Source organism: Podarcis liolepis, assembly GCF_965112155.1.
Source record: "Podarcis liolepis genome assembly, chromosome: 1".
Taxonomy (NCBI): Eukaryota; Metazoa; Chordata; class Lepidosauria; order Squamata; family Lacertidae; genus Podarcis; species Podarcis liolepis.
Window position 1 is genome coordinate 96362921 of NC_139554.1, and position 23700 is coordinate 96386620.

General features: G+C 42.1%; 1 protein-coding gene and 1 long non-coding RNA gene across 4 annotated transcripts in view; one reads left to right on the top strand and one right to left on the bottom strand.

Annotated features, from left to right (window-relative positions):
* The window catches only part of NCKAP5 (NCK associated protein 5), a 629163-nt gene extending 605689 nt beyond the window's left edge, over positions 1-23474 (bottom strand). For 2 of the 3 annotated variants that reach the window (XM_083487645.1, XM_083487648.1), the window contains exon 1: positions 22826-23474. The gene's annotated coding sequence lies outside the window, so the exon portion shown is untranslated. Of the gene's footprint in view, positions 1-4659; positions 4746-22825 lie in introns of all 3 variants that reach the window. The other variant, XM_083487647.1, reaches the window with a different exon arrangement.
* On the top strand, positions 22572-23562 carry LOC310701398. The gene is made up of 2 exons (XR_014523037.1): positions 22572-22805; positions 23483-23562. It is a non-coding gene; the product is annotated as an uncharacterized lncRNA (long non-coding RNA).
* Positions 23563-23700: the final 138 nt, after the last annotated feature.

A 23700-nucleotide genomic window follows, 5' to 3' on the forward strand; every position in this document is an offset into this window, starting at 1 on the left:
TCTAAAAATAATAATATTGAAGTCCATAGGGTAGTTCACAAGGAAGGCCAGAGTCCAGTACAACAGACAACGATTAATCCAAACATTAAACTGTTCATGAATTAAACATTGAATAAATAGCCACCAATCACAGTAAATATTTCCACTGTTACACAAAAAGATCTGATTACACTGAACTGAATTTTGTCCAATTTATTATGTAACACCTAGCATCTCATTTCCTTCTTTTTAGGGAATTTTTTCTCTTTTTTAATGGAAAATTACCTTGCTTTTAAGCCCTATTGTTGTATACAATTTCACTCTTTGAAATCAAGATTAATCCCTTCTATGCACAAGCACACACACACACACACACACACACACACACACACACTCAACACATGAAACTGTAGTTTTAGCTGTTTGGCTACAGTTTATCCCACAATGACAAGCAAACCCTAAAATACACTGTAGCAATCTGATATTATGGGGTTAAATGAAAAACCACTCATAATAAAGGGCTGGAGCAAGACCCTATACTTAAAACTTTCTCTCTCCATTTCTCCTTGATGTATTCCAGCAATAAACAGCCATACATTCACAATAGAGTGAATATAAAAACATAAAAAGAGCTCTGCTGAATCAGGCCAATGGCCCATCTAGGCCAGCATCCTGTTGCCACATTAGCCAACCAGATGCCTGTGGGAAACCCACAAGCATTACATGAGCCCAGCTACACTCTTTTTATAGACTACCTCAGAATACTAGTTGCTGGGGAATGCAAGCAGTACTGGAGGTAATATATAGCCACACTGCAACTAATTTTATTAATGTATGAAAAGGTGCTGCTATCGAAACATACACATTTTGAAGTGGATGTAAACAAATAGTATATGAAAATTGCAAATATCAAAATATGCACTCAATCCTTGGATTAAAAATTGAAATCCTTAAAACTTAAAATCTGAAAACTATAACGCAAAAGCAGGGAAGACACAGGAACCCTCTAGATGGGTGGTGTGGGTGGGTGTTCTGCAACATGTCATTGATGCAATAACTGTGCCTTAATGCTGGATTCATATAGGGCCATCCACACATCATTCTGCTTTATTACCTATTTTGTGAAGCTTCCCCACTGCTCTCACATTATTGCCACCCAGAGAATGCACAATAAAACACTGCATGTGTAGTTTCTGTAGGTGCAACCCGGGACCCTGACTTTCAGGGTTCCTGATCAGAGCCACTCAATTCAAAAGGTATACTGGGCATGCATGAGGTCAGGGCCACTAGGCAAGGCATCATGCCATGGAGTCCTCTGTACATGTTTAGTAGTCGTGGTCATAAGCACTGCCCAGCCCCGAAAACAGGACACCTGTACTTTACTCTGTCAAAATGAGAGGACTAAAATGTGCCAAAATGGTCAAGGTATTTCAGTCACCTTTCCCCATGGCATTGTCTGGTCACATGGCAGTGGAGCAGGGCTGGGCAACCCTACAGCTGCTTTCTTTAGAACTCCATGAATTTTAGAAAGGTTGAAGGGGAAGCCTGTGCATGGACAACTGTATGTGTGACACCTCCTGTGTGGGATTGAGAGTCCCAATCACATGGAAGATCATGTGTATGTAGGGATGTATGTACGTAGGCTACTCTTTAGGCCTTTGTCAAATGCTCAAAATTCAACTAAGCAGCTAGTGTTTTGCAGACACAGCCCAAGTGCCCAGTTCCATGGAAGGTCAAGACTCATGGGGAAAGCATCTAGTGTCCAAACATCCAATACAAAGCAGAGAGCCCACAAGACCAAGACCTTGGTCAGCTCCAAGGGAGCACTACCGAATGAAGCATCCTCCTCATAAGGCAGCTTCAGGTTACAGACTCCGCTAACCCAGAAATAGTACCTCGGATTAAGAACTTTGCTTCAGGATGAGAACAGTGCTCCGGCGGTGTGGCAGCAGGAGAAGGCCCCATTAGCAAAAGTGGTACCTCAGGTTAAGTACAGTTTCAGGTTAAGAACGGACCTCCGGAACAAATTAAGTTCTTAACCCGAGGTACCACTGTATTAAACTTTGAATTTCATAGACTCTCTCTCTCATCCCTGTCAGTCACCTAACATCAGGTGAATCTGCTCCTGACTGAAGTAGTGCACCTTGCATTTAGCACAAAATTTAAACAGAATTGGATTCATGCAAGCTGTGCTTGCAAAGGAACAATTGGGTGTGTCATTTAAAGTTGGCATCAAAAGCAAGGCCCTAATTACTCCGTTGCAAGCACAGCTTGCATTCGGTAACATTTAAATTGGGTGCCAAATGCAAGCCACATTGCTTTCAGCAGACGTTGGATCCACTTGGGAGTTCCAATTAGGAGTTCCCAAGTGGATCCAACCCTAGCAGTGTGGCTTACAAAAGCCTACAAAAGTCTGGCTTCACCAGTTTTCTTTTTAGAGCAGCTCTTACTGATTTAACTAGCTGATATTTTAGTGTATAGCTATTATCAGCATCAGATGCAATATGTTTAATACGGGATTCAGATTGTATTGTTCTTTGGTTTTGTTGCTGTGACCTGCCTTGTGTTTTCAAATAAAAAGTGAGCTGAACATTTTTTAAAAAGTAAACATGCAAGCAAAATTAAATACAGATTTTGGATAACAGGATGAGAAAACCAGTGCTGAAATTATGCAGTCAGTTTTCTTAAGTACAGATGCTACTAATCTAGATTTTGGCTGTGTTAGAGACTTTCCTCTTGAACAAGACTCAATATCCTATCTTTTGGGGATTCCAATAAAGACTCCTCTAAATTGAGGTGATTGTGGTAATGGATCCAGTGCTCTCCCTTGATTTCCTCCCTTCTTGCCACCAGCCAAACTGTGCATTTAGATTATGCAGACAAGTATATGAAGAGGAGCAGAACAAGCTGGGGGTTAGGGCCCAGTGGAGCTAGAGACATGGGATGGACAAAACAGAGCAGTGGTAACAGCCAAACAATAATCTATAGCTGATGGCATCACCTGAGACAAGCTTGTGGTCCAGTTTTGAAGCAAAACGGGCAAAACAAGAGATTAGCAGCTCCACTCAGAGATAGGTTGCTCAGAATGAGGATGCCAAGACTAAGCGTTCCCATTGTCTCCCTGGGCCACCTAATTCCTCTGGGCTCCTTGGCTGCACTCTTCCTTCTGTCAGGGTCTGTTTGGAGTCCTGCTGTGAAGCAGCAAGACTCTGCTAAATCAATCCCTCCACCTGTCAGCTGGCCTCGTAATGCAGAGAACAGGGTTCCCGTTCTGTGATTTGGTTTCATTGAATGACTGCTAGACTGGAAAGGGGGAAAATATGAGCTTCCCAAAATGGGAAGCATGAGTCGCTACCCAGGGCACTACAGTCAATTTGTGGCCGTTGTTTTTAAACTGCATTGTGTTGCTTTAGCTCTCCAAATGATGAAGTTTTTCTCCAGGCATGTTCACTAGATTTCTTTTGATAAAGAGAAGCCAGAAACAATCCTATGGCTGCCTTAAATTCATTTTATTTCTCTTTAGATAATGTGGCAACATGCCTTGCTGACTTTAATGGAACTCTGATTCAGCCTAGATTCACAATGCTGGAGGCTGATGGAAAGGTGAAGCAGCCATCCCTTATTTCAACATTTCTGGTACTCTTCACACTTGCTACCTGTGAACCAGATCATCAAGTGGAAAGGCAAATAAAGACCAAAGAGCAAGCCCAGCGAAAAGGCCTCTGCTGAGAGGAGCACCAGCTGCATTATACGATTATTCTCTCAACTCATTACTTGCTGGCATTACTGTTTTGGGGCCATTGTCCAGCCAGCTTCAAAGCTGGCACCATGACATTTTACATGACAGGCATGGCCAGCCTTCGGAAAAAGGCTGTAACTAGACTTCATCTGCAATTCCCAGACAAAAAGGCAAAGCAGCTGCTTGTGTATCGGTGGTAGAGCTAGACTTGGAAATGACATGTGAGGGGGTGGAGAGAGAGGCTGCGTTATAACAAAGCTGGTATTTGCTTTGGCTCACTTCACAAAAGAAGCCAAAGTAGACAGCAGAGGTCCAGCCAATTGCCCCTCCCACCTTAGCCACCTTAAGGCCACTGTACACAGGATTTACCATAACATCAATAGATTGCATTACATCTCATATGCCCTTTGGAGTGCCGTATACAGAAAGCTACTCGATTGTAAAATAACATTAACAATTGGAACCATTGTTGTCATTGTTTTCCATTTTCCCAAAAGAACTTGTCTGTGAAGCTGAGGATCCCAACCGGCTTAAGCCCTTGTGCATTTTGCTCAGGCTTATTTGCACTTCTAAAACTAGCTGCCCAACAATTTTGTATTATCGTTTTCTTTTGCAAGTATCCTTCAAAATGGAATCCAAGATGGCAGGATAAAGAAATAGGCAAAATCTGAGTAAATGTATTTCAACAAAGATAAGTATAAAATTCTGTACGTAAGTAGGAAGACTCCAATGCACAAATACAGGATAACTGATGCCTGGATTGACAGCAGTACATGTGAAAAGGATATAGGGCATTTAGTAGGCCACAATAAAAAAAGGAGTCAGTTGTGTGACACAGCAGCATAAAAAGGCTAAAGCAATCCTCAACTGCATCAACAGAAGTAGTGTCCAGGTTATGAGAAATAACAGTACCACCTTTTTCTGATTCAGTCAAGCCTGACCTGGAATATGGTGTCCAGTTCTGAGATCCATATTGAAAAACTGGAAAGTGTCCAAAGAAGATTGACCAAGATGGTGAGACTAAGACCTGTAATGAAACATTGAGGGTGTTTGATTTGTTTATCCTGGAAGCGAGACAAATAAGAGATGGTATGTCTGCCACCTTTAAATAAGGACTGTCACATAGATGAGGGACCAAATTTATTCTCTGTTGCTTTGGAGGATTTGACCCGCATCAACAGGTTCACATTACAATAAAGGGGGTTTAGAATAAACGTTTTGAAGCACGTAGTAATGGTGTGAGCTTTTTGACAGTATAAAAGGCTGCCTCAGAAAGAGTTGGATGAGAGTCCTTAGTTACAAGTTTTCCAGCAGAGACTGGATGGCCACCTATAGGGATGCTGAAGCAGTGAGTTTCCTGCATCACCAGGAAGTTGGACTAGATGATCTCTGCCAATGTTGTGGTTTATTTTTAATATATAATAATGTCATTGTTACATAGGCCAATGTCTTTGAAACAGAAAGCCGTATCTGAATAGAGAATCCCCATAAGCTCAATTTCGTCTGGAAATAGATATCAACAAACAGTCTATTTCAGTCCTGTCACACTGCAAGTTTACATTACATACAGACTGCTAGCATCAGTCACCATGTGGTGAGTTGCCATGTATGACTCCCTGTTTACATTTGGGGTCTATTTCCGAAGAGAGGAGAAGCGAGAAGCAATGCACCATGTGGCTGAGTGTTGCTAGCAGTTTCGTGTTTCTAGTTTGTATGTTGATAGCTGCAATTACCACATGTGTGGGTTCAGCCTGCGAAGCACATGGCAAACCTTCTGGTTTTTCCCCTGAACAAGAGGCTTGTTTGTTGCCTCCTCTTAAACATAGTCTTCCATGAGGAGCAAGCAGTGAAGTAGTCCCATGTGGGGGAAAAATGCATTTCAGAAAGTCATCTAGTGGAGCTGGCAGATGACTGAGTGATTGCATCCTCTGCCATATCCTAATGTGCAAAAGCCTTGCTGGTGTTAGACACAAGGGTAGACAGGTAATTAAATAGACTGATAGACCATGGGTTTCTCAGAGAACAACAGTATCAAGCAAGACATTAACTCAGAGAAATTGGATTCCATTCCCACATCCCAACAATAAGGACACTGAGGCTCTGAGGCCCCCTCTGTTGAAATGTTATTTGTGAAGCTTTGACATGAGAAGTAACTCCCTTTAAGCCACATGTCAGGAAACTGAAATCAGTGGGTTACTAGATAAAAAGGACTGGCAGGATCAACCACATAGTGAATAAATTTCAGCTACTGAATTCCAGCCATTTTCAATGCTGTCAATAAAAAAAGTAAAACTTGTTAACGGCATGGTCTACATAGACATTTGCTCAGAGGTAAATGCCATTGGAACATACTTTTGAGTACACAAAGGGAGGATTTCAATTTTAAAAGATTTCATTGGACTGGGGCAGGGAACCCGGGGCTCTTCAGATATTGCTGGGCTGCAATTCCCATCATCCATGGCATTTGGCTATGCTTGATGTGACTAATAGTAGTTTGAGTCCAAGAAGATATGGGAAGCCACAGGTCCCCTACCTCTGCATAATAGCAAAGGTGTGGAAGTAAAAGAAGCACAATTTAGACTCAGGTCTTGATGATCCCAAGTGGCTTGTTTGGGGGTTTGTTTTGGAATTCCATAGCCGGTGTTGTTGCTTTTGAACAGATTTTAAAGTGCAATGCCAAAACACAGTGCTCTTTTAAAAACATGTGTTGTGGTTGTTTCATGTGTCCCAGAGGAACATAAAGGGATACAGCTGCTCCTAAAAAATAAAAACATGTGGTTTCCAACACTTAGGTGATGGGTGGTGATTCCTGCCCTCCCCATCCAAATAGAACTCCTGCTCAAAGGTGGAGTTCCACTGCAGCTGGGACATACCAGCCTTCCCCAACCTGTTGCCCTCCAGATGTGTTGGACTACAACTCCCATCAGCCCTTGCCAGTGTGACCATAACTCCTCGCTCTGGAGATTCCCATCTGGCTTTATTCATCCCTTTGACCAGGCTTGCTGGTGGCTGATGGAATCTTGAGTCCAACAGCAACTGGGGAGCCATTATATTATTAATTGCTTTCAGATGCTTCATGGGAAGTGAAATAATAATAATAATAATAATAATAATAATAATAATAATAGACATTTTGAGGTGAGAAAGTAAGGCATTCTGAAGTGGTGCAGTCCTGGATGAACTGTTACCACCTGCAATTTTCTCTCCCCCCCCCCCTTAAATTAGATTTTATTGAAGATTTTCTTGTGTTACAAAACAAACAAATAAACAAGGAGAAGTACATATAGTGTCTCCATATTCAATCCACAGAGTATTTTTCACAGTTTGTTTACATTCAGTCTGAGACACTATTGTCATAGACATTGTGTGGTTGGGGACAGAGGGGAGAGGGACAGTGACCTATTCCTCACAATAGCATACGAATACCGTAAATATGGCTAATCTGACCCAACACCTCGCTCCCAATACAAACAAACCACACTGCAACCAACCAAATACAACCAACCAAGTTCCAAATTCTCACAATACCAATTAATTAATTAAAGGACCTACCTACATGATGGTGACACAAAAATCCTGCATAAACACCACCTGCATTTTTCTATAGTATAAATCTGACCCCTTGGCTTAGCTTCTACTTTTTAATTTCAAACCTACAGTATTCTATAAATGAACCAGCAGAGGGAAGCACATCCCAGCTAGTATTGTTAATCCAAGCAACTCATATTTGTTATAATAGTATGTATGTAGAATACACAGAGAGATGTGATCAATTACATTTAGGAAGGGGGAAGGTATACGGTGGAGGTGAGACAGAGTATCAGTACTGTGTCATGTATCAATCTTTCAAAGAATGAAACATGAACAGGATTGTAAGTCCATTATTGTATCAGTAACAGCAATTTTGACGTATTTTGTGACAGTTTTTCCATGCACAAAAATAAAATTTATCTAAAATCCGGTTTTAGATAAAAGAGACGAAATCTTTCTTCGCAATGTTTACTACAATACTGCATATTGAATGGTTAGAGGTAATGGTGGAATTGTTATACAGAAAACCACAGCTCAACAATTTATTTACAACTTACATACCTTGAAAACAGTTCAAATTCTTGCTAATGAGAATGGGCAGAATTGAGCCAATATCAAGCATAATTGGTTTCCCATTGTGCTATATAGGGTGCTACTACCTACTCCCAACACTATTGGTTAAAATAAATAAGCATCATTTCAGATCAAAAATAATCAGAAGATAAATGCATGGATTGATTTTCTTTTGAGTAGAAGTGGTGTGGTTCTCTCTAGGCAATGTAAGTCTTTCAGGCATATGAATGCTGCAACACTGAAAATCCTTAAGTTGTAGGTTTAGGAGCAGGGAGTATTTTCAGTATGTTGTGTAATATATTCTTATAGACCCAGTTCAGACATCATGGACTCAGCTTGAGAACTGTGTCCCAGTGCCATCGTATCTGGTTATTAGACTCTGTCAAAGGAATCCAAAGCAACATCTGCAGTAGTGGAAGCTTGTTGCACAACAGATGGTTCTTGTGAAACAGCTGGCCCTTGTTGTGCAATATGCTGCACAACAAGATTTGGTAATATGCTTGTGTTTTTCCTTGTGTGGCAGCTGACTCTTGTTGAACAACAGTTGATCCTTGCTGGGGAAGCCATTGCAAACGATATATATTGTGTTTCCCATTGCTCAACAATGTTCCATCAGCACACATATACCACTAAGTGACTTTAACTTGGCACTACATTGTACACAACCCTGTGTCTTTTGTATTTTATTTCATTTTATTGTACACAACTCTGACAGCTTGTAAGAAGTAGCCTGAGTAAATCTGAGTTGTTGGGGAGTTGAGAAGCCAGGACAGAGACTGTTACAAGAGGATCCAGATTGTAAGCTTAACTGAAAGCAACAAGGCTCAAAACAATAACTTTTTCCCCTCTTCCAAACTCACAAAAGGAATATAAAATGTACGGTTGCAAACCTATTCAAATTGGATGAAGCATGCGAGTTTTAGTCAATTGGTTAAATGTGCATATGGGTAAAAGCAAAGAGCTGTATTTAATGGTGCCTTTGCAAAAAGAACTTCCACCCACCCAATTTCCAAGTGCCCTAGTGCCACCCTCTGCAACATGTTCCTTTCTGTTCCAGAGGGTTACCCAACCCTCAGGTTCCAGACAGTTAAGGTAACAGTGGGGACATATCAAGTGCCACACTAGTACTTTCCACGAAGGCAAAGCTTGGATACAAACTATGGCATTTCTCAATTTAAATTGATAGATTAGTAAATCATCTAACACTCATATGATATACAAATCCCAACACCTCTTTTATGATGGTGCATGCCCTCTGCACTTTTTATAGCAGGGTTGTGAAAACTTTCCTAGGCCAAGGGCTGCATTCTCTCCTGGGCATCCCTCTGGGAGCTGGCTAGTGGGGCCAGGTTTGCGGGGAAGACCAGAGGCAAAGGTGGGTGTAGTAAAGTATGTGTTTCCTTTCTTTGCACAGTAGGCTACATTCCACTCTCCACACCTCTGTGCATCCTCCATCAAGGCAAGCAAGGCAAACAGCTCCAGGAAACATTCCAAGCAGCCCAAGAAGAAGGTGGAAAAGGGCAATGAGGGGAGAGAGGGGCCTGGAAAAAGCCAGGAGGGACAGATGGAGGAAGCTGTGGTGGTGGGGGGGCTGCATTGGGCTAGTGGGCCTGAGGTTACCCATCCCTGTTTATACTTTTAAAACTCCACTGCCCAGAGAGGCCACCTTTTTAGATTAAGCCTACAATTTCATGGGTACTGGAAGGGCACCCCAAGGTTCATGGGGAGCACTGGATCTCCAGCCTTGGAGAGGGAGATCTATTATCAGATCTACCACCACTGTTTCCAATTGGATGGAAACAGGGTAGTACAAGAGCACTTCTTCATCCTCACTTCCAATGGGCTAGTCCCCTCCCACATCCTAAGACAGCAGCCTAAAAGTTTTTGAATCTAGCCAATTAAGTTGTTGCCCTAATAAATGACACACTATGCACCATAGCAGTGACTTAAAAAATGTTGCATAATAGGTAGCTATCTTAAGGTATGTATATTGTAGCATACAGATACCTTTATTTCTAAAAATAAAAGCCAGGGATTGTAAAGCCCCCTGATTTATTAACATACTATTCTCGTAGTGCTTATGAAAGACCAAAAAGAGAGGTGTTCTTCAGTTCTGTTCATTTATTTTTTTTACAATGTTTTTATTAACTCAGCAAGCCACTAGAGAGCAGCATAACATGAGCTACTCACAACAGCAACATATCTTTAATGACACAATCATGTAAACAGAAGCTTGTGACACTTCTGGTATTGTAAAAAATTGCAATCAGCCAAAAAAACAACAACACACAACTGTCTGTGTCATCTGGTTTATCATTTCTCTTGATGATCGAGCCTCATGCATACCCTGCCTTTGAATCGGAGTAGTCCTGTCTCAAAGGCATTGTAATCATATTTGGTCCACATCTCACAAGGAAAGATTTACCATTGCTGAATGGGAATAGTCATACTGTGAAGAGATTGTATTTCCTACTTTTATTATATTTGTGGGAAATGAGTTGAGTACAATGTGCATCCTTCAGTCAACACAGGGCCTGGTCCACAACGACTTCTTCTTAATTCCACCCTTCCTCCAAGATGCTCAAGGAGGTGTGAGAATCATAAAATTGTAGAGTTGGAAGGGACCCTGAGGACCATCTAGTCCAACCCCCTGCAATGCAGAAATATGCAGCTGTCTCCTATGGGGATCGAACCTGCAACCTTGGCATTATCAGCACCATGTTCTAACCAAGTGAGCATGTTTCTCCTTCCAGCTTTTATTGTCACAAGAAGCCTATGTGGTAGGTTATGTTGAGAGAAGCCCAAAGTTACACAAGCACCTTGCAACATTGTTGGGTGTTGCAATGACTCTTCCAGGGCCAAAGTCTAGAAAGCACGGGCATAAGCAAGCTTTTCTTGCTAGGTGGGGCTGCCATATTTCCTGGCTTGCTTTCAAAGGAATGAACACAGAGGACAAGAGTAGTCCACATGCTCCTGTAGCACACATGTTGCTATAGGAATAAAAGAGCAATAAGCACAAATGTTTTTTGAGTCTTGAATACTAAGAGCAAACACAGATAATTCTAAACCAGAATTTCAAAGCCTTTGAGAATAATCCTCTTGCAAGTATAGTCAAAACTAAGCTGGGTAAACACACTAATCTTCTATACTTCCCTTCGCCTGTAATGTTTCTACAGTAGTTATTCAAAACATTGATCGCAGATGCAATGCCAACAACAGAGTACCTTTCCCACTCCAGTGTCTATTATCTGATGCAGAACGCCATAAAAAGCTTTTTGTGAAAACTGCCAGCTTACATTATTTACATGCCTCTTACCAAGAACATGCAGCATCTGCTTTACAAATGACATGTGTCACAGAACAACTTTATACATAAAGTATTTCCTTTCTGTTCCTTTTTTATAAGGGACAGCCTGGCTTCATTCTTTTTATTATTATTTTTGGCAGCAAAATGATGGCTTGCATTCACAGAGATGAATCTGTTCACTTGACAAAGAGAAATTCAACAGGAGCATTTTTATTCCGTTCTCTGTAATGCCCATCCAGATATATGCATATGTGGCAACAGGCTGAGTAATGTAGAAATCATCATGAAAACAGATTGTTACTGCTGATTACCTGAAGAGGAGGGAAAGATACTTGGTGCAATTCATTCCCACAAACAAATGATCGGGATGTCAGAGCTGACAGTGCCAATCTGCCTGACAGGGCTTTTGTGGCATAGGCACAAAGAGGTTCCTTACACACACAACATCTGTAGCAAACTTCTGTGTACAAAGGGGAAACCAAGCAAGTAAAATAAAGGATGCACATGCTAAGGTGAGGAGGCAGCTGGTAAAATGTTGAATGGAGAGAGCTGTGTGCAATACCTATGGCCTGCACTGGGCACCCTAGAAGGAGTGCAGTGGACGAGCCTGTCTCATTGTCAGTGGTGAAATGAGATTCAACTACCAGTCTGGCCAGATTATGTACCTTGACTGGCAGCAGGAAGGGGGCACCAAATGGTCCCTCGCCTTAGGTAGCAAAATATATTGGGCCAGCCCTGAAGCCAAGTGAGTTGGAACTCATCAATACAGACCCTGCTCTGTAGTCCACAGATACTATATGCAGTATTGTGTGCTCAGAATCCTGTTGCTCTGAGGCAAGTAAATAACTCAACAGGGAGTGGCAGCTACTAATGTAATGTATGTATTAGGAGTGGAGCAATGTCACACCTGAGGAGTGGGGTGGGAAGCTAGAGACACGCTGCTGCTGCTGCTGCTGCTGCTGGCATACCTTCCTTCATCCATAGATCTCAGGGCAGTTCACAACATAAAATTACAGTATAAAAACCACAAAATACATAATAAAATTAAGAACAGCAGCAAACCAATAATGGATACAGGGGGGGGGTCTTTTTCCCATGCCCCATCCATGACAATCAGAATGAATAAGTGGATTCTGTTAAATATTTTGTTTCAGCAGGTGATGGCTGCTTGCATTGACAGCCTGATTAGCACCTACACCTTGATTCCAAGTACCTACATCTTTTTCTTGGCATCCCTCTGTCTTGAGAGACAATGGAGTGTGTCTCTGGGGCTGAGGTCAAACTGCTGGAGAATCACAGTGCCTGCTGTGGCTGCAGAGACACTTGTAATTGCTGCCTGTTGCATTCCTACTGATGTGCAAATACAAAGTTTGTGTTGATCCAGAAGAAAATCCTACGTTAAGTGGGAAGTATATCTAATAGGGTTGCCATACATCTGGAAAGAACAACAACTTTGGGCAAAAAAGCTAGACACTTTTTCTGTTCAGATTTTCACTGTTTAAAATATGGCAATCCTAATTCCCAACTAAGCGTGCAAACGATTGCAACCTTTGTTGACCTTCAGCAACAAATGCCAGGTCGAACACACTCATGGATTTACAAGTAACTCTTGGGCTTAACTGTACTTGTATCAATACTTGTAAATTATTAGTAAATTATTCCAGTGAAAGGGGGTTAGTTGACCGGGTTTGATACATAAAGCTTTAACTACAAATGACTAGAAAATTGCAACCATGAGAAAATCCTGTATACAAATTAATTAATAATTACATAGCTAACACTGAAGCCTTTGTTCAGTCCAATTTCCCATTATAGATCAATGGACTTCAGCCTTGGGGCCTCAGGAAAGTGAACAATATGTCTTCAAAAGAGGATAATTATGAAATAATTACAACCTCGTAGCAATGTTCAGTCTAGACAAAATAACTGCAGCATAAAAGACCAGAAGCAGTTTCTAGACTTACACGGTTCTGAGATAATAGCTCAATTATACAAAATCTGACAAGCTGTTTTTTAGTCATTTAAAAATGTATACTGAAGAATTTTTTTCCCTTTCCTTGATTCCAAGCAAATTTTCTTAAAAGCAAGTTCCATCAAAATCAGATAGTACTTACTTTAAATGAAATGTGTTTAGATTCAAGCTGGAAATACAAAGAAATTATCTTCCAAAGTGTGGTTCAAGTGCCTTGCAGGCTTAAGTCAGACATTTTTCATATGCTGGCAACTACAACACTGGTTCTTGTATGCAATATTTCCAAGAAATGTCTTGTTGCTTCAATTAGTGGTTGATGCACGAAAGCAGTGATTGGTCTTAACTTCATTATCATAGCATTTTCGAGTCTCTCTCTTGTGGTTGCTAGCACCACTTGCAAATCTTTTACTCATGCTTAGATTAGAATCTAAAAATAAAAATAAACCTTCAACTGGATAAACTTGGGCTTCTGTCACTCTTCAGTAGCTGCCACCACACACTGACTTCCTTATGCCTTTCTTGAGGGGCAGTGAGACCCCTCTGGCTGACTCCTGGGGTTTGGAGATGAAAATCCCTGGCTTTGGGTTTCCCCTAGACGGTTGGCACCTGCACATTTTTGGCCTTTTCCCCCTCACAGGACCCACCTTAAGGCACTGGTAGTGGGCAGAGCAGTGGAGACTCTGTGGTCACAGCACCAGACTAGGCTTTTCAACAAAGAACAAATATTTTCTTGACTATCTACAGGTAAAAGGATTTTAAACACAGAAAAGGAAAACACCACCGGGCATAAATAAAATAAGACAAAACACAGTTCCTCTGACCCTGAACTGACCCCCTATACTGGATGAGGTCCAACCTGGCCTCCTGCTTTCTACAGGTAGTTCTGGATCCCTCCCCACTGCTGCCTTCCTTGATCCCCAAGGCTTCTCTCTGCCTGTGGGCAATTTACAGTGCATGCTGCAGGCACCAACAGGGCTCTGTGAAGTGTGAAAGATAGACTTCCCTGCCTGGAAGGGGAGAGGCCAGTGCCAGGCACATGTGCTTGCCTTGCTCTGTCCAAGCCAAGGAGGAAGGAAGGAAGGAAGGAAGGAATGGAAGAGACTTGGAAGAGCTTGCTTGCATGGTTTATCAGCCCCAGCCGGCCCCCCACTCGCAGTCTCCCAGGGATTAAAGTGCAGCATGTACCACTACTGACCTGACCCTTGAGCTAGGGAAGGCTGTGCATCTGGTTGTTGACTCTGGGCCTACTGACTCTGGGCCTACTGACTCTGGATTCTTACATGGAAAATTGTGGGGTGCAAGGCCTGGCCAGGGCAAAGGCTTCTTATATACCTGCTGGGATTGACAGAGCATATGACCCTCACCTGAATCTCACAGCTCTCCTGGCGGGTGATTTGGTTTGCAGCCACAGTGTGGAAATAAAGGATAAGATTGCCCACCAGATACCAGGCACTCCACTATTCAAACTAGGCCCCAGTGTTTTCTTACAATCCCCTTCTCAATGAATTAATCAATTTTAATCTAGCATGTAAATTCTCAAAACTTTCTTATTTGTTAATTTAAGCAAGTAAACTACTGCTCTCACTTCATTACAAACACACTTGAACAAACCTGCTCCTCTTCCTTTCACATATATTTTGTTGCCATTTGCAACTCTCGCTGCCTCTGATGAGTTATCATTTAACTCTTTGTGGGGGAAATTAGCATCACACATCATGTGCATGGAAGTTGCCAAATCAATTAACCGACTAGAAGGGTTACTGTTAATAGCACCAGTTTTCCTATAACTTGATATTGCTGGGTTTATAAGTTTTTTTTTTTGTGTGTGTGTATATGCCTATGCATTTTAGGAACAGCATTTCCTGACAGACCTCTCACATGAAATAATTTTCCCTTTTAACAGAGTGTCCTTTCTTTTCTCCCACAGCACAAATGATAATGAGGGGATGCAAACAGTGATTTAAATACTCTATAAAAAGTAATTGCATTTGTTTTCCTTTTGTCTTTCTTCCCTTAAAGCCAAACAGTCACTTTTTTTCTGTTCAGCAAAACAAGTCTGAATCCCTGCTATATTAGTTGATTTCCTTCTATCTCATTGTGGCTTTGACATTTTTTTTAGGTTACAAATAATCTGTTTTCGTTTATTAAGTTCGTTTTATCAGTTCTTCCATTATATATATGAAATTAATCGAAGCACAACAAAACATTGTTTGTGGAATGGTATTTGTTTACCTTTTTGCCTGAGCATTTCTTATTAATTCTGTCATTTTGGCTAGTGCAAGGTACCTGCACAACTTTAAATTGCCATTCATTTTTTCTTGGTATTAACTCATTTCCCAGTATTCCGCTATTAACATTACCGCTGATGTTGTCACATCATTTGGGATGTTAGAATGCCAAAACAGATTACTTCAGGTTACTTCAAGTTTCTTATTAATTGTGTGTCTTAGCATTTATTTATTTTTGGCTCCTCATAGGTCATTTTGTGTGTGTGTTCTACTTTGGGGACACGTTCATCACATGTTGAAAGTCAGTTTCATGAAGTTCTTTTATCAGATAGCACATGGTGAATTTAAAGTTTTCCCCCCATTGTTTTCCCATTTTTTTCAGTCTAGTAGTAATCTGCGTGGTTTTGATAATATATTTAATAATAATTCTTTTCTAAATCTGATGTCCTTGTGTCAAGTTTGTTTTCATCTGACTGGTAATCTAATTTTTTGCTTTCTTTTGTATTTTTTAACCTTTGTATTTTTTACAGTTCTCTTTCTATACATGTGGAGTAATTTTTATTTTATAATATGAAAAGAACAACAACAACAAAAACTAAGTGAAGGAAAGCAAACAAACTTAGCAGATAATAACAGTAATTATGTGGAAATGTGATAATAATATTGAAATAAATAAAATGCTTAATGTGCTAAGATTTTTTATTATCTGCAGCTTCCCACGGAAAACTCAAGGACATCCTTTTTGCCTTTTGCCCCTTCCTTGTCTAACTGTGTGTTTAAGTCTCCCCAAAACCCGGCCCCCTTACAGGATATCACTTCTACAGATGTGCAATGATGAAAAGCAGCAACAACCCCTCAACTCAGTTCTTCGCCATCACAAGACCTGCAACACCAGAGTTTTCAAAGTGCCCACAGTTATCTCTTTCAAAGGCTATAGACTGACAGGGGGGGGCTGACAAAGGGGGGAGGAGTTGAATTGCAAGGACATTTTTTCACTTGAACCTCAAGCCTCTGCTCCAGGATTCAAAAGATACATACGTAAAAGATCACAATTGTGTCAAGATATGCAACAGATATTTAATTATTTTGTTTTGTATTATGTGTTATTATGTAAGAATGTTGAAATGTGTCTGACAGTGTGATTTCCACAAAGGGGGGCAATTTATTGTGTGTAACTGTTTTTATGTTTAATGTCTTATTGCTTACACACCAATGGAGAATTCTCATGCATTTTATACTTTCTAATAGCTCACACTATTGTGTAGTCCAATGTTTAGATAACCACATTTCATTGTCCCACCTGGCACTATGCCAATCTTCCCTATCCATTTTAAAATGTGTTAAACCTCGCTTTGCCAAGGACAAACTTCTGGATCCATAAAACACCAGGTACATGAAGGTGGATATGCTTTGGTTTAGCAGGAATGATCCCTTATAGAGTTAAATTGACTTATTTGGACAAAGTGCCCTTTTTAAGAATGGTTTTCTTTTAACAGATTGGTTTGAAGACTTGAGAACCATGGGGCAAGATAAATTCAAATTGGACTCAGTTTGAATTGGGCAAGTGTATCCAGGCTGCAATTAGCTTTTTGGTCCTTTAAGTGCAAGTGAGCAACTTTCCATGAGTGCGAGACCACAGCCTATAATAAAATCCCATAGCTAAAGGCCAAGGCGAAGACCTCTCCCTCACGAGATGCCCAAACCTGTGCCAGCTATGGTGAATGCCAGGCAACATGGTTAATTGAAAGCCCTGAAGGGATTCAACAGACAGGATGTGTTGCTTTAGCACTGTCGGTGTGAGACCACAGAAGAGCTACCTTGACACCTGAGAACACAAAAATGGCGGGGGGGAAGCAAACTGCACTTTTCAGTCATTAGTGGACCTTCCTGCTAAGTGTAAAGCATAGAACACTATTGAGTAAATGGTCTCTCCCAAAGTGTTAGAATGCCACAAGTAATTTAGTAGCAAAACGCAACATGTGTTATTTTTATATGATATATTTATACAAAGACATCCATTTACAACATACGATGTTATTATTTGTGGGGCAAAAATTTTTAAGAAAAATTCTAGCCCCAAAGGGGGGAATAATGTGATAGGAATTTTATGGTCTTAAATATATAGTAATGTTCATAACTGCACATACATAGATCAGCACAGGAAAGCCAACCTGGAACCATTTTGATTCCTAAACTGACCAAATCCTTTCTCTGCAAGGTTAAAAATGGAAAAGCCTCCCCATTGTCTCTTCCTTCACAAATCCTGTCTTAATCTGTGTTTGAATAAGGTGTGAGCCTGTGACCTGGCCCAGGAAATAAGTATTTTACCACTACAAAAGAATGGCCAGGCTCCCCAGAAAATCCAATCAAGTAACCTGCTAGACAGGAGATAAACAAGGACAAGAGAAAAACAACATTTAAATTTCTGTGATGTAGGTGGGATGTATCTGAGGGGTGGTCTTAGGTTACACCCCTTCTGTGATGTATGCATAATGTTTCTGGGGGTGGTCTTGATCTAGAGAATGGGAATTTCAAAAGTCTTTATAAGGCCTTGCAGGCCATTGTTCTGGGTCCTCTTCCTCTCCTGCGTGTGAGGGGAGTACCCTGTTGCAACAGATCAATAAAGATCAAGCTTACTAGCTGCTTTGCTTCTCAATATTCTCTGGTTGGCCTCTGTTATTTTCTCCTACCAATAGGGAACCTATGTAAGGACTCTATATGGGCTCTTGGATACCCCATAAGGGAAAAGGGCATATTTTTATTTACAACACTGGATAGTTCTGATGAAAAATGCAAAAGCATTTTTAGTTTGCTTTCTGTTGCTACCCTGGAACTTTTCTTTATTAGTGACACTTTGTTTTGTACGATTCCTTGCAAATGAAGCGTTCCCTACTGGTTACCTGCATTCAGCAACAGGGGTCGCTGTTTGGTAGTACCCAATTGGTTAGCTGTCAGATTCTAGAGCTCCGTGTTGGTGGCTCTTAGGTAATTCACAATATACAGAGTCCATTCATAAAACACAGTGTTCATTCATAAAGCAGTAACATAAATTTCCATTGGTACATATTTGGTGTATATTTCAGCGGTTGAACGCACAGGTCTATGGCCATGCTGTAAAAGGTAAAGGTACCCCTGCCCGTACCGGCCAGTCTTGACAGACTCTAGGGTTGTGCGCTCATCTCACTCTATAGGCCGGGAGCCAGCGCTGTCCGCAGACACTTCCGGGTCACGTGGCCAGCGTGACAAGCTGCATCTGGCGAGCCAGCGCAGCACACGGAATGCCGTTTACCTTCCCGCTGGTAAGCGGTCCCTATTTATCTACTTGCACCCAGGGGTGCTTTCGAACTGCTAGGTTGGCAGGCACTAGGACCGAACGATGGGAGCGCACTCCGCCGCGGGGATTCGAACCGCTGACCATGCGATCGGCAAGTCCTAGGCGCTGAGGTTTTACCCACAGCACCACCCGCGCTTATTCAACTGTGAATAAAAGATGGCTGGGCTCTTCAACCTGAGGCTTGGGGGGGGGGGAGAGAGGTGACAAAACTGATTTCCAATAAGTGGCCCTTATTTCCATAACAAGTCCTTGAGTCTGTACTCTGAATAGTGACACTAGGGACCTAGAAGGTGCAGGGTTTGTCAGTCCAACGCCTGCACAGTCTCATCAGGGCTGACCTTAAGGCAATTAGAGCAATTGGGCCAAATTGGGCCCTGCGGTCTACTCCTTAGGGGCCCCCGCACCAGGGCAATCGAGATGGATTTTATTTATATCGCTAAGATTTTGCAGACTTTGGCTGTGAACTGCGGCCCTACAAAAAAAAAAATCAAGTTGGGCCCCACTGGCTAGCCCTGAGTCTCATAGTTGCTGGGCCCAAGTTGCCCTGCCCTTGCATGAAGTCTTAGGTTTGCAATTTTGGGAGAGGGGAGACTGCCCGCTGGGGAGCGGGTGGGCTGGTGAGGCCCCCTAGATTTAGAGGCCCTAGGCTTCAGCCTACCTAGCATATACATAAATCCGGCACTGAGCAGTGGCTCCTATCTGTTGCCACTGACAGGTAACATTTTCCAGAACATGGAAATAAATGCTAATAACACATCTGCATATCCAAGCTAATATCCAAGCTGCTGTTAAAAAGAAAAAAGCTGGCAACACTAAAGAAATGGCTGGAAAGTAAGACAGACACTGTTTTGCTCCCTTTTATATTTGAACCTTAGAGGCAAAAATATATCAAGTTGATCACTTCAAATCTTTACACGCTGATTCCAATCAGCAGGCCCACTGAGAGTTTCTTAGAAGCCTGACATAAGCATAGAAGTTGGAAGGTAACATTACAAATGTTTTCCAGAAGCACTACATAATATAGGGGATAGTGATTCAAACTTTTAGCAGTTTAACATTTGTCATATTCTGACATTTTTGATGAAATGCCATATTCCAAGCCCATCATGTTGCTTTGTCAGCTGTCTGGTTTGAGGTGTTTTGCAAAAAAAATAAAAATGGTTCGGGTCCATTAAAAGTCTAGTACTCAGCATCTGCCAGCATTCTGGGATTTTTGACTGCAATTTATAAAATCCTTGGACCACCACCATCCCTGCCTCCCCTCAAATCCAGTAAGAGAACTAGCAGAATGCCTGAGTAATATATACAGACTTCAAAAATGTAAAGGATGAGGTTATGAGATGTCTTGGCCATGGGCTTTTAAATCTGCATTCAAATACATCTGACAAGCTTTAATATCACCTAGTCAAGGGATTAGCAACACAGAACTGAAAAGACAGGCAGTCTGAAAAATCTGACAGCCAAATTGAAAGGAAATCCTTTATTTTAACTCTAGTTTGGAACCTGGCTCATTGGAAGCATATTCCGACAAGATGGAGAAACTTTTAGAAGACCCAAGTAAAATCCTGTACATTAGGGCATAAACACATAGGTGAAATTCCTCACATTCAGTTCTCAATAGGTTACTCCCAGATACTGGGAAACTTCCATTCCACTGAGGCAGATAAGCTGCACTTGAAGCTCTGTCATCAAACTTGCTTCATTCATAAACAATGTATGAGGCACCTATTATTTCTAAGTAGCTAATTGGGTGAACATCACCATGTGTGACAAGCTAGTTGTTTGTACATATGGTAGAAAGTGCCACATGGCAGCAGGATTCCACAGTATGTTGTTGCTAAAAGGCATCAGCCCACCTTCATTTTGGGTTCCTACATTACCATCTTTGTCTTACAGGCTTCCATTTTATCTGACAATGTTAATTAGGGCAAAATGCGTTTTCACTTCCCACTGAAACAAAATACAGGCAGCGACCATTTCTTGTGAGGGTTGCTTTGCTGGTCCCCGCACACATAGGCAGAGTGCACATAAGCCAACGCCCCATTCTGCCCTCTTTCGGGTCCAAAAGAACTCCCCCATCACGATCACGCGTCAATTGGACACATGCAAAATCAAGGGAACATTCTTGCCCTTTTGGAGCATTCAGGTTTAATATGCGATGAGAAAAGATGGGGGCATACACATGAGCCACACACCTCAATGTCTGACAACATCAGGAATACTCACTCTACCCCAGCCTTATCATGTTTAGCGCTATCAGTGTTCCCACTTAAAAAGCAACTTGTAAACACATTCAGGCAAACACACTTGCAACCCCCCTCCTTTCAGACTTTTTGCACTAAATACATGTAGGTCAAAAGTGGAGGTGTCACATCTGGCAACACTGGAGCCAACACCCAACCCTCATGTGCCCAGGTTAATGCATGAAGTGGGCTCCTGCTATCCATTCACAGGATATTAAGAACCCAGCAGGGGGTTGTGTGCAACATTTCAACTGGCCTTTCATTTGGTAATACGCATGTAAAAAGGTAAAGGGACCCCTGACCATTAGGTCCAGTCGTGGTCGACTTGGGTTGTGGCACTCATCTCACTTTATTGGCCGAGGGAGCCGGCGTACAGCTTCCGGGTCATGTGGTCAGCATGACTAAGCTGCTTCTGGTGAACCAGAGCAGCGCACGGAAACGCCGTTTACCTTCTTGCCAGAGCGGTACCTATTTATCTACTTGCACATTGAGGTGCTTTCGAACTGCTGGGTTGGCAGGAGCAGGGTCTGAGCAACGGGAGCTCACCCCATCATGGGGATTCGAACTGCCAACCTTCTGATCGGCAAGTCCTAGGCTTTGTGGCTGATCAGCAAGTCCTAGGCTCTGTGGTTTAACCCACAGTGCCACCCGCATCCCTACTACACATGTAGAGTAAAGCATTTCCCTCTGACTAGAACAGGAGTAGGAAAACATCAGGCTGAACATGGCCCTCTAGAGCCTTGGTAGTCTCTTCAAGCCATACCACCTGCCCAAGTCCCGTCCCTCAATCACACTATCCATTTTTTAAAAAATACTATTTTTATCTATTTTCATGGTACAGAAGATAAATTTTGAGAAAACAATTGTCACAACAGTAAACAACAAATAGCTTGTCCTGATAAAACCACATGCTTTTATTATGCCATGTGTTAAAGTTTCATTTGATTAATTTTAACAAATTGCGTCATATTTTCCCATGAGTGCTGGGATCCTTGAGTGTTTCTGCCTGGCTGGAATATGTCTCTGAACTCTGATAATGCCTTCTGAACCTAACATGGGGGAGATGAGAGAATCTTGCCAGGTGCACAAAGGTAAAATCTACTGTATTTATTCAAGTCTAATGCGCCATCGAATCTAACGTGCACCTCAATTTTCAGAACCTTGAAACTCCCCCAAAAGGTATTTGCTGGCAAATGTAAATGTGCCATTGAATCTAATGCGCGCCTTAAATTTCGCAACACAATTTGGCCTCAAAAAGGTGAGCATTAGATTCGAGTAAATACAGTGCATTTGCTGTTTCACTCACTTTTTTTTTTTGTCTCTGGTCCTACTCACCCCTAGCAGGTAGACCCCAGAACGTTGCACAGAAGCAAATGCAGCCCTGAAAAAAGGTTCTCCGCTCCAGGTCTAGAAGGATAGACCTACCTCATCTTCTCCTTTTGTACACCTGTCAGCCTTCAAGTACAGTGGTATCTCAGGTTACATACGCTTCAGGTTACAGACTCCGCTAACCCAGAAATAGTGCTTCAGGTTAAGAACTTTGCTTCAGGATGAGAACAGAAATTGTGCTCCAGCAGCGCAGCGGCAGCAGGTCCCATTAGCTAAAGTGGTGCTTCAGGCTAAGAACAGTTTCAGGCCTCCAGAACAATTAAGTACTTAACCTGAGGAACCACTATACTAGCCTGGGTTTCCTCAGACGATAACTGCTCTGAGAGAGCAGGCCCATGCAGAGGCCCAGGACAGGAGTCTTGTTAGAACAAAGTTATTAACTCAAATAAAAAAGCAGCCAGCCCAGTTAACATAAGATGGCAGGGCCCCCCAGACAGCTTCGATCTCTGAGACCCGGTGCAAGCAGGCCCAGCTGCACCCACCCCTTCTTGCACAGGCCTGTGAGAAATAGTAGGTATAGTTTTACTTACTGTGTTTACTCTTTCAATAACGCACCTTTCCTTCTATAAGCCTCATCTCTGTTGCTTTCTCCCATAGGGCTGAGGTGTCTTCACGCACCCACCCCAAATAAAGTCTGTTGGGACAGAGCTAAGCCCTCCCTAAGCCTCACTGGGCCTCACAGGCCTCACGGCGGCAGGCTTCACAGGTAGTGGTGAGCCTCGCCAGGCCTCGCAGTGGTGGTGGCGGGCCTGACTGGGCCTGGTGGCATGTGCTGCAATGAGTGTGATGCCACACATGAACAATACGCCCTCCAATGTTGGGTGGAACTCGACGCCTCTGCTCTCTCCCAAGTACTTTATGAAGGCACTTCATTATCTATCATAAAGTTTCTTAAGTATGTTGTGCCTTGCTGCTGTGCTCCTGACAGGAAGAATAGAGTCAGAGCCATAGAAGAGGGAACTCCCTCCAAGAGCTCAGTTTAAATTTTTCTCAGTCATTTGAACTTAAGCATTTGTGTTCCCGGGACATAGAAGAGTAGATTTTGAGGCTAGAAAAGAGACATGTGGCCCAAGCAAGTGTGGTAGAGCAATGGGCTCGCTGTGAAATAAATTTGGGTGTGTTACTCACAGATTTATGCCCCCTATACAAAGGGAGGCAGTGCTATCCAGAGATGTTTTGCTTACTAGGGCCAAACTTGCAAAAGTCTTCCAGCATCCTTAGAACACCACCAATTTCTAACTTCATCAATCCATCCTCATGGATGAGGTAGGTTGCTTCACTCTGCTGCCTTTCGCTCTGAAGGCAGTTCATCTTGTGCCTCAGAAACAGTTTGGTATGGTGTGAGCTAGATTGTTGTCGCTATTCCCATAGAAAAATGAGTTCTGATCTGTGACACTTAGCAGAC